The following is a 10,267-nucleotide window of genomic DNA, read 5'->3' on the forward strand; positions in this document are numbered from 1 at the left end:
CTTTTACCTCTGTATTTATACTGATTCTGAGATAACCAAAGGCTCTTCCCACCCACTTCCAGGAGAGAAAGAGCACAAACTACAGACTAACTAGAACTAAAAGCTATTTGATCCTAAGTATTTATGAAATTCCTTCAGTAAGCGCTACTGGCAATACAAACCTTCTCAGAGATTACTCAAAATCTGATGCAGCAATACTGCTGGGACTCGAGTATTTCCCCAATTTACCATTATGTAAGTGTGGTCTTTGAAGTCCATTTCTCACAGAGAATAAAATTTCTGAATCTGGACTGGAATTTACCAATCTGCAATTCCCAAAGGATCATCACCTTATCTGCATTCAACACAGCCCAACACATAGGCTTGCAGAGACATCCAAGTAGCTCCTCAATGTGTTACCCACACAATGTACCAACAATACTGCTCCTATAGGCTTTGCTACTTTGTTCAGAGCTAAGTGGGTACCTCTACACAGCACAGTCAACTTGTATGTCCTAATGATATGTTTATATGGAAGGTTTCATCCCTTCTGTAAAACATTGTATTTCTTTTTCCTACCACAGTCACAAAAACATTTGATCTATGGTTACAATTTTCCAGCCTACTTGGTTCCAGTGGAACCTTACAACCAAGAGATTCTCTGTGAAGACCCCAAGGTTGCTTAAGACAGTTATTCCCTATGTGGAGCAGAAACCTAAGAAAAAGGTGCAGCTTTAGGCATGATTTTTATTACCACTTCATCAGCTCCGTTTCTAGTCTGAGTCTACCCTTATCTTTTAAGTCTAGAGACTTTCTTTAGGGCACAAGTGTGGTTGCATGAAAACCACAAAAAAGTTGCAAAAAAAGCCAGTGTGAGTTATCAGCTATTAAGCTACTCAGACATTACTCAGTCACAAAAACTAAGTATCAGTAAAAGTAAAAATGGAATATCGATTTGGGGATTTGGTGTCATTTAACAACTCCTACTTTAAAAAAACCCTCACAAATACATACATCCAACCTTCAGCTGCACAACTGGAAATACTCTGCTCATCTGAGTACTGCCTACCTATCACTTTGTACAGTAATGTTAGACTGAAAAATGCCAAGAACACAAAATAATAGGGAAAATAACTTCAAAGCAGTAGGTAATAATCTCATTAATTTAAGTACTAAAAGAACAGCTTTCCTTGTATGAAAAGTTTTGTTAGGGGAAAGGGTTCTTTGCCTTAGCTAACTGCAACATTGTAAGTGACTGCAAGATTGTAACACTCAGAAACAGGTAGGAAATCTTCTTGGAAATACCTTGGGGAGATTCAAGACTTCTAGCAGTATTGAATGCAGTAGATGGAGAAGATTTTCACCCTTTTCTGAGGCCAGAGTTGGTTAAAATCATTGCCTTTGGTTTCCCGAGATCTTCTAAAGACTGAAAACAGGAGAACATGAAATGTTACTGAAATTTGTCCCAGGTTTGCAAACAATGGTTTTTAGTATTTGAAAATAACTTGCTCCTTTTGTGCACAATCTCTTCTGCTTTTGTAAACCATGAATAACAGCTCATCTTTTATTTGTTTTCAGTTTCTCACAGAACCAGTTTGTTATGACTGCTCTCTCCTACACAAAAGCTGGTCAGGATTTCCAAATACCCTTCTGTTTATTTATGGCAAGCTGCGGTAAAAACATTTGCTTACTCCAATTCAGTGCAAGAATCTGGTAAATAAAAACATTAATTTAACACCTTTTACCCCCTAGTATATGAAAGTAAACTAAGCACTTACAGTCAACATGTCTTTCTCTAACCTACATATATTCGTTACAGGGCAAAGTAACTGGTTGCACTTCTTTCAAGACAGAATGGGTACAAGTTCAGCAGCAACGCTGGCTTCTGTACTTCCCTCTCTTCCCTGACCTGGCTTAAGAGTGTATAGAGACTATTGTGGGGTTGCTTTTTAATTTTTAGGGGGTTTTGTTTTGTTTTTTCTTAAAGCTTTAAGAGGCATGGTGGTGATCCAGTCCACAGTACACCTCCACCAACAGCGATGCCAGCAAAACACAAGAGCAATAAGCTGCAGCAGGAGGGCAGAGGGATCATGAGTACCTCAAGCCAGTATTGCTGCAGAACATCTTGTATCAAACCATGATAAAAGGCAAGGAGAGACTGATCCACAACTTCTACTCAGTTGTCATCCATCTATCCAGACAAGGTGCATAAGGGATCATAAATCCATTAGATTGAATGTTCTGATAAAGTCTGTTTCTTCTGACAGTTTTCAAACATGTGTATCATACAGATAAACAGATGGAAAATAATCTTAACTGAGAACAGAGAGAGAGGTGCTTTTTTTTTCCCCTTCAAATAGAAGGTTCTGAATTTACAGCTCAAGATTTTCTTCAACTTTTCCCCACCCTCCTTAGTCTGAGACACAACTTTTCCTTATCTGGAGAAAAGCCTCTGTTTCAAGGAAAAACGCCTAAAAAGAAGATCTTAAATATTTTTTTATCTTTGATCTTTAATTAGGATCAGAAATAGAATTAGAAAAGAAACAGACAAGTGTTTAGACTTCTGTGCCCTCTTCAGATCTAAGCAAAAGAAACACTTCTGTTTGGAAGCCTTGTCCTTTTTTCCTCCCTCCCACAGACTATATCAGCTGGCTCAGAAAAAAACAAAACAACAAAACCCCACAAACAAACAACAAAACCCCACCCTTCACCTCTCACACATCTTTAGATCACCATAGCTATACTACCACTTTTCCCCCCCCCCCCCCTCCTTTTAAGTGTTCAGGGCTTGGTCTGGTTTGCTACAGGCTACTTGGTAATCACATAGTAATCTCTCTCATTACTTGGGCCAAAGAATAAATAAGGCAGAAACTAAAGACGCAGCCTATGAAAATTCATTCCTTGGGTTTCCAACAACAATTTTCAATATTCACAGTACACAGACCAGTGACAGGACAAAATGTAGAAACATAATTTGTAATTCACTGAGGCAATCTATGCCATTGAAGATGCTTCCACTCCCCTTCCCCTGTATGCCCCGTGCTCTGCCACAAGTTACTGCCCCAGAGCACAGGCAACACTTGCGTTGCCACCACCCCATTGGCATTGGTACAAACTCAAACTGACATCCCATGACAGTGCCTACAACCAGCCAAGATGCAGGCACATGCTCCACTCCACCAGCTCTGCTACATGACCAAAAGGACGTGGAAAGCTGGAGGTATTTATGTCTTAAACTGCCACAAATTACAATTGACAAGGCTCAGTTATTAGAGCCTTAATTCTCTTCACTTATCCAGCAACACCACTAAAAAACAATGCAAGTCCATAGTGCAAGAGCTACCTCTAATTAGTAAAGACAGTAAATTCAAATGGCCTGTCTAGCAGCTTTACTCCCTTTAAGGTAGTTTAGAGTTGCACTATGCCAGATTTGGAATCCTGTGGAAATGTGAACAGCTGCAAGAAGTATAAACTAGACTAGTTTTGTGCATAATTTGTTCTCATCTTCAGTAAGTCTCTTCTGTCATTTGCATCCAAAGATCTAAAGCATGGAATCTGACACCATAAAGCGTCTAACTTGATGGACCTGATTAAAAGGTCTAAAAGAACCTGAACAATCCTAATAAAATAAAAAAAACAATTTAAAAAAATCAAATGGCATGCTTCAAACTGAGTATATACTTAAGGCTCCAGTTACATTGGTACAAGAGAACTTCATGTATTAGGCGGCCAGCCCTGGCTACAGAAACATTTTGGAGTTTGACTTGCTCTCTGTAAAGCTGAATTCCTATTTCTGTTCCACCTCCATTCATAGTTATCCTCCCTAAGTAAGCAAGAAAAGCACATCCAGTCTTCTTATTTACATTTCAGCAACTCCTATGTTTTCGCACTTCTGTGACTCTGATTGAAAGATGGAGCACATACATGAAAAGCAAATGTACAAGATTTCATAGCTGTATTGCATCATTCAATTTCCTATGCACTTTCCCAACAAGCAAATACAGCCGTTGCATTTGTATGCAAAAGTCACCACAGATCGCAAGAGATGCGGAGTGTATTTTAATGTAACCTCACTGAGGATGAGAAGCTCAGCACAGCATGGGTATGGAACACTCTCCAGTGCACTCTGCAGTCCTGATGCACTAAGACCCTGCCAGAAAGGAGTTCTGTTCCCTTCCTGTTTGTTTGCCTGAGTTTTCTACCAAAGGAGAAAAAGAAAAAAAAGAAAAGAAAAGGAAAAAAGGAAAAAAAAAAGGAAGTTCAGTTAAGGAATACATTAAACCCAGAAAACAGGTACTGTTATCCCCACTAAAGAAGTTCCATACTTCAGTTCAGCCTTTAGCTCTTGAGATCTCTATTTTGATCTCTGCAGTTTGCTGAAGTCAAAGTCCCAGTTCTGTTCTGAAAACATCACCTCAGTTCTTTTTTTGTTTTATGCAGCTAAAATAAAGGTCACTGACTGAAAGGGGGCTTTCAAAACTAAGTATAACACAGAAAAGAGAAAACACACAAAAGATATATCCCTCAAAGGGAGAACCTTTTGATGGCCTATTACTGCTTTAAAGACATCATTTTAAAGTCTGTATTAGATGAGGAAAAAATACTATTCAAAGCCACTCTCTTCTTATAAACGTAGCTGTTGGAAAAAATGTTACTACCCATTTTAGAGAATTTAAAAAATAAACCTGGAAAGAATACATTCCACATATCCTGATGACATTTCTTCAACCACAGGTTTTTATCTGTTCTGTCTTGATAAGCAAGGTAGAGTCCCAGTTTAGCTTATAAAGGGCAGTAGCCCTCTTACTTTATTTAACCTGAAGTGAAACCTGATGGAAAATGTTTCAGACATAATAAGGTCATAAGCTTGCTCATGTCCACTTCAAAATTTGTTATTAATCTAAGCAATGTTGTTTTCACTTAACCAATCATTTTAAAAAAAAAAAAAATGCCCTACAGGACAGAAATCAAGTCTTATCAACACTGCAGAAATGGACCTCAATCACTCTTAGATACGATACCTTCAAAACGAAAGCCCCCTATTATCTAAACTAGTGATGCTGAGAATTTTTTTCAACCATATTCTTACTGAAGAGTAGAATGAAAGACTATTCTGGAGGCACAAGGGGTTAGAAAAATTGAAGAGGTTAAAGTTTAGACTACCAGGGGAAAAAATACACATACACATTTCTAAGATACATCCAAAGTAATCACAGCATTCAGGAAAAACACAACAGTAAATTAGGCTGGAACATCACATCTTCTATACTGTCAAAACCCACCACTACATATATCATTTCTGTCAGGAAAAATAAAGACAGATGGTTGCAGAAAAAGATACTCTTCAGAACAACCATAACCTTTAAGTACTGATGAATCAAAATATTTACAATATTTATCCCCCTATAAAGCTCATTCTCTACAATTAAAGTTCTTCTAAATTGCTGCAGCATATTGCTACGGAAATTTTGGCAGAACATATTCTCAATTTACATATTTGTTCAGAGTAGTCACCTAACTTAGAGAAAAATCATACATTCTCAAGTATTACTGATGTTCCGAAGCCTCCAATTTATTGTAGTCATAACTATTCATGTATTTTGTTGCTTTCTCATCACAGAGAAATCTCCGACTGCTGATACCAAAGTCAATAGCTTCAAACTGGCACAAGCATGAATGGAAGTTGCACGGCATTCACTACTGGAATGTCATTTTTTGAAATGACAGCTTTCATTTCTCCCGCTAATGGAGACACATATTTTGAAGAGTTAACAATGTATGTAGGTGTTTAAAGACCCATCGGCACTACCCCACTTCCCACAGGGTATCTGCCCTTTGAGTGACTTAGCTGTCCACTGACAGTGTGGAGCACAAAAGGTATTCTAATTCAGCTATTTTGTGTGTGCAAAACTTCTGCCCAAGAAAGGAAGCCAAACATTGCTGGTCCACAGAAAGTCTGTTAAGGGACTCAGCGTCAAATCCTAGCTATGTCCAAGTTTTTCCATAATTAAAAGTGCAACTAAAATACAAATCTGATAAAATCTTGACAAAACATTTTTCCAATCCCAGTCTTGGCCAGTTTACTCAGCAGTCAATAGTGCAAAGTTCCTCCATGCATGCTGGAAATGGCAAAGACTGTGGCCTAGGACACAGACTAGCACCTGCCCAGAACATGCTGCAACTCCTTTCTGGCCTACATTAGGTATTTCCCTGTCTATAAAGGTCAGAGCAGATTCAGACGATTCAGATTCAGGGTGGCTGGTCCACATAGGAACACCCAAAACCAGGAGTTTCAAAGCTCTCCTGGTCTCCCAGTTTAAACTGCCACACTCCAACATCATTGCTTCATTTTCTTCTCTTGAAACTACCTCCCAGAGTTGCCACTGGTCCCTGGAATTTCTTCACAGACTCAGCAGGAATGCCCCTCAAAAAACTCCCTCCTAAGCATGTTTCTTCTCAAATTGAAGGTTCTAATTGTTCAAAGCCCAAAATCCAATCAGAGGTAAATCCCACCCGTGAGCCAATATTTAAAAAAAAAAAAATTAAAAAAATTTTTAAAAAACACTGTGAAAAGTATCTGCTCTACTCGTTTTCATTAATCAGAATTTAATAGTAAAAATTTCAAAAATCCCTCTGAAATCAAGTTAATAAAAGCCTGTAAAATAAAAGCATCCCATCTGCAAGCACATACTCTTGCAAATGGGTAAGCATACAGAATGACAGAAGCAACATCAGACCTCATTTTATCTCGTAAGTGGTCAAAAGGCCATCTAAGTCAGAACATGAAGAAGTGAAGATTTAGAAATTGCTATGTCAGGGATCCTATGCCTTTCACTACTAACTATAATTGTCAGATAACTCAAGAAACTGGGGGGATATACCACCACAACCAGTTAGTAATTTTTGTGGAGAATAAATAAAAAATTAAAAATCAAGTTTCTAAAAACTGAATAATATGTTAGGAAAACCTCTGTAATTTTCAGCCTTTTGGCACTGTTCCTCTATCTCTAAAGAAGTGAGATACAAAAATTCGAACACAAGATTCCTCTTCCCCCTGCAATCAGTTCTGGAGTAACTGAAGTCCTCAGAGCACAGAACAAACTAGCAAGTGCCATATGAAAGTCCTAGATGGATGACAAATATGAAGGTTAATTTCTCTGTGCTAACAAGAATTAAAATGAGACAACTATGCGGTTACTGTAGGTGAGCATAATTATAGTGGATGATATTTATGTTTGGCTAGTTTCTCCTGATAACACTGTCAACTGTTCTCACCCGAGTGTTTAAATTAATTTAATTTTTCACTTAATCCAATTCCCATTTCTAGTCCAATTTATAATCATCACTTCCCCATACTAGCATGGCATTAAATTACTGTCATTCTCGGCCATTAAGGCAATCATATTCCAGTCAGCAGAGTCGATCAAAAACAGTGCCATGAATTTCATATTGAATACATTCCTTTTTGCTGCGTTGTAGAAGCTGATCATCAGTGTCAGAAGCTACATTATATCAATTTCTGATTTTTCAGGCAGAAGCAACACATTCTGAATCAAAAATGGAAATAACAAAAAACATCATTTTTTCAAATGAACACTGCATTTTCTCTGGTCAAATCCCGCTCACTTTACTTTGCAAGTACCCACTGAAGAAAAGGCCCACGCAGCCTAAATTTCCATCTGCTACTGATGTTTCAACCATACGTCTCCTTACTGTAAACTGCAAATTTATTGCTCCCCTTAATACAAAGAGAATGACCAGAGAGGAAAAAAACCAAAACAAAACCACTTTCCCTGATGTTCCTTGAATTTCTTTGTGTGTTCAAATTCAAATCCTGAGCCAAATTCACTTATACATTTAGCAATACACAGACTTTTTAACAGGAGTTGCCATCTCAAACACAGCTGTTCATGTCCTTCTCACGGAGAAGACAGACTCAAATAAGATTACAGCTCAACTAGAAGATCCCAGGGAATCTTGAATTTGTTATCCGAGGCAAGATTCTACACTATCTGTTCAGGGCCAATTTGAAGTTCAGTCACTTCGAAGCTTGCTTTCAAAAAAATATCTCCAGAAATTTAATTTCTGCATAGTCATCTTTACTTTTAGAATACCACACGGTTTTCTAACAGTAAAGACAATGCTTAATCTCATGTTCTGTGTGGTTCATATAACCTACTGATTTATAAAGTGTTAAATAAACAACACCTCACTTTCCACATTAAAATTCCCTTCCCTAAAAAGCACATGCTCTCGCTTGGAATTGAATGCAAGATATACCTGCAAATCCAACTAGATCGTTTTTGAAGAAACTCTGAGGCGACTTCTTCCCCCCTTTAAATATTAGAAGTACTATTTTCCCCACATCTGCCAACTCAATAGCTGCCCAGATGCACATTTTCTCCATGCATGCTTATACAGGAAGTAACAGGGACTTTTGTTGCTCATATGCACAATAAAACACAATGATATTTTTATAAACACTGTAAGCACCTAAAAAAAGATCTTATGCTTAAGAGGCGTTAATTGGTATGACTGCATTATTTTTAGTGTCCTACTAAAGCAAGAGCTTATTATTCCCTAACAGTTTCTGAGAGTACCCATACCTAGCTTAGTACTTCCTACATAATAACTGCAAAGTGCTTTACAGATACTGTCAAATTATTCACAATTTGAAAAGCAGACAAAAGATTAAAGGAGTTTTTCTGGAATACTTTCAAAGTTAAGTAAAAATTTCTCTCTAGTCATTCATAAACTTGAACAAAACAAAGAGATCTGAGTAGCTATATATTAGTCAATATTTAAGCATCTGTGGTAACTATATTATTTGTTCAGCATATTGCTGGATTTCTGTAGGAACTAGTTAAATATTACACTTGGTTATTGGATAAAAACTCTAAACAATTGTTGAACACCCATCAGAGGCCTTGCCCCTGCCAACTGCTTCATGCAGGCAGATCCCAGAATCAACAGGAATTGGCAAGGCTACAGAAATTCTTCACCCTAGGCGGTACAGTTAACAGGATTGTGGCCTCTGGGTCTACTCCTGATCTTTTCAGGACTGAACGAATGCTGCCATTAACATTCATGCAAATAAGGCTAACCCCAATTTGCTTCTGAAACATTTATAAGATATCGTCCTACCCCTACAAAACCAGACACATTTATAACAAGCTTAAAAAACTGTATTCACACTATTTGCTAAGATCAACGTCTGCAGTTTATCTCACCATGCTAAGTTTTACACTGTAGCTCCATTTCTTTCACATTTTATTGTAGTGTATGGTGCCAAGTATACTGCTTCCCAGTGTTTGTGTGTGACAGTTATGCATATCAACTGTCAGTCGGACTCTGCCAGAGACTGTACAGACAAGCCGGCTTTGCTCCGCAAGCTGAATTCACCCTCCATCGATGCCCTGGGAGACTCACAGCAACGAGTCAGCTGCAACCTGCAGCATCGCAGGAACCTGTGATTTTTTGGTAGAATTGCTCCAGATCGACCAAATAGGAAACTTAGTGCTGAGAACCAAATCTTTCCCCACTCTGAGCTAGGTATTTAACCACCGGAGCAGCACCTTTTAAATTCCTAGGGCTGCAGATTTAATCTTCCAGCAACCAAGGTGCCTAGCTCCTTTCCAGCTGGGAGCTCTCGCATGTTTAAACACTGGAGAGGAGGAAAACCTTGGTTTTGTCACTCAAACGAGTCGCTTCGAGTCTGGATGCACGACGAGAACCGCTCCTACTAAGTAAGGAGACGCCTTTCAGCGCCCGTTTCGAGGCAGCAGAGCCATGTTTTAAGAAACCGCCACAAACCGAGCACCTGGAGCACAATCCCGGAGGGAGCGGGACTCACCGCGCCCCGGAGCCACCCCCCCCCCCGCCCCGGGCTCCGGTTCGTCCTTAACCCCCCCCCTCCGTCTTGTCCCCGCCGCCTCCTACGCCGGAGTTATACTGAGCCGAGGGCCGGCGGGACCGCTGAGGCGGGCGCCGGCCGTTACCCAGGGACGCCCCAACGGCCGGAGCTGCCGTTTGAACCGTCTCCCTGGCAACGAGGACACTCGCTCCCCCCTCAACTAACCCCCCCCCCCCAGCCCCAGGCAGCAGTGCTGAGAGACCGGGGCGGCGGCCGCCGCCGGCCGCCCCTCGCCTCGCCCCGCCGCCCCGGTCCCCGGTCCCCGTTAGGTAACGGCGGCGGCGAAGCACCGCCTCAGGCCCGGCCGTTCGCTCACCTCGCGGCAGGTGCCGGGACCGCGCAACGGCGGTGGCGCCGCCCTTGCCGCCCCGCTCC

The 10,267-nt window shown here is 40.2% G+C and overlaps 1 protein-coding gene across 4 annotated transcripts in view; it reads right to left on the minus strand.

Moving 5' to 3' along the window:
• The window catches only part of KLHL32 (kelch like family member 32), a 130,011-nt gene extending 119,744 nt beyond the window's left edge, over positions 1–10,267 (minus strand). For 3 of the 4 annotated variants that reach the window (XM_050894813.1, XM_050894812.1, XM_050894817.1), the window contains exons 1-2: positions 10,209–10,267; positions 1,285–1,405 (exon numbers count right to left, since the gene is read on the minus strand). The gene's annotated coding sequence lies outside the window, so the exon portion shown is untranslated. The remainder of the gene's footprint in view (positions 1–1,284; positions 1,406–10,208) is intronic. The other variant, XM_050894816.1, reaches the window with a different exon arrangement.

The sequence above is a fragment of the Gymnogyps californianus genome, chromosome 3 (assembly GCF_018139145.2).
Source record: "Gymnogyps californianus isolate 813 chromosome 3, ASM1813914v2, whole genome shotgun sequence".
In the NCBI taxonomy this organism is placed as follows: domain Eukaryota; kingdom Metazoa; phylum Chordata; class Aves; order Accipitriformes; family Cathartidae; genus Gymnogyps; species Gymnogyps californianus.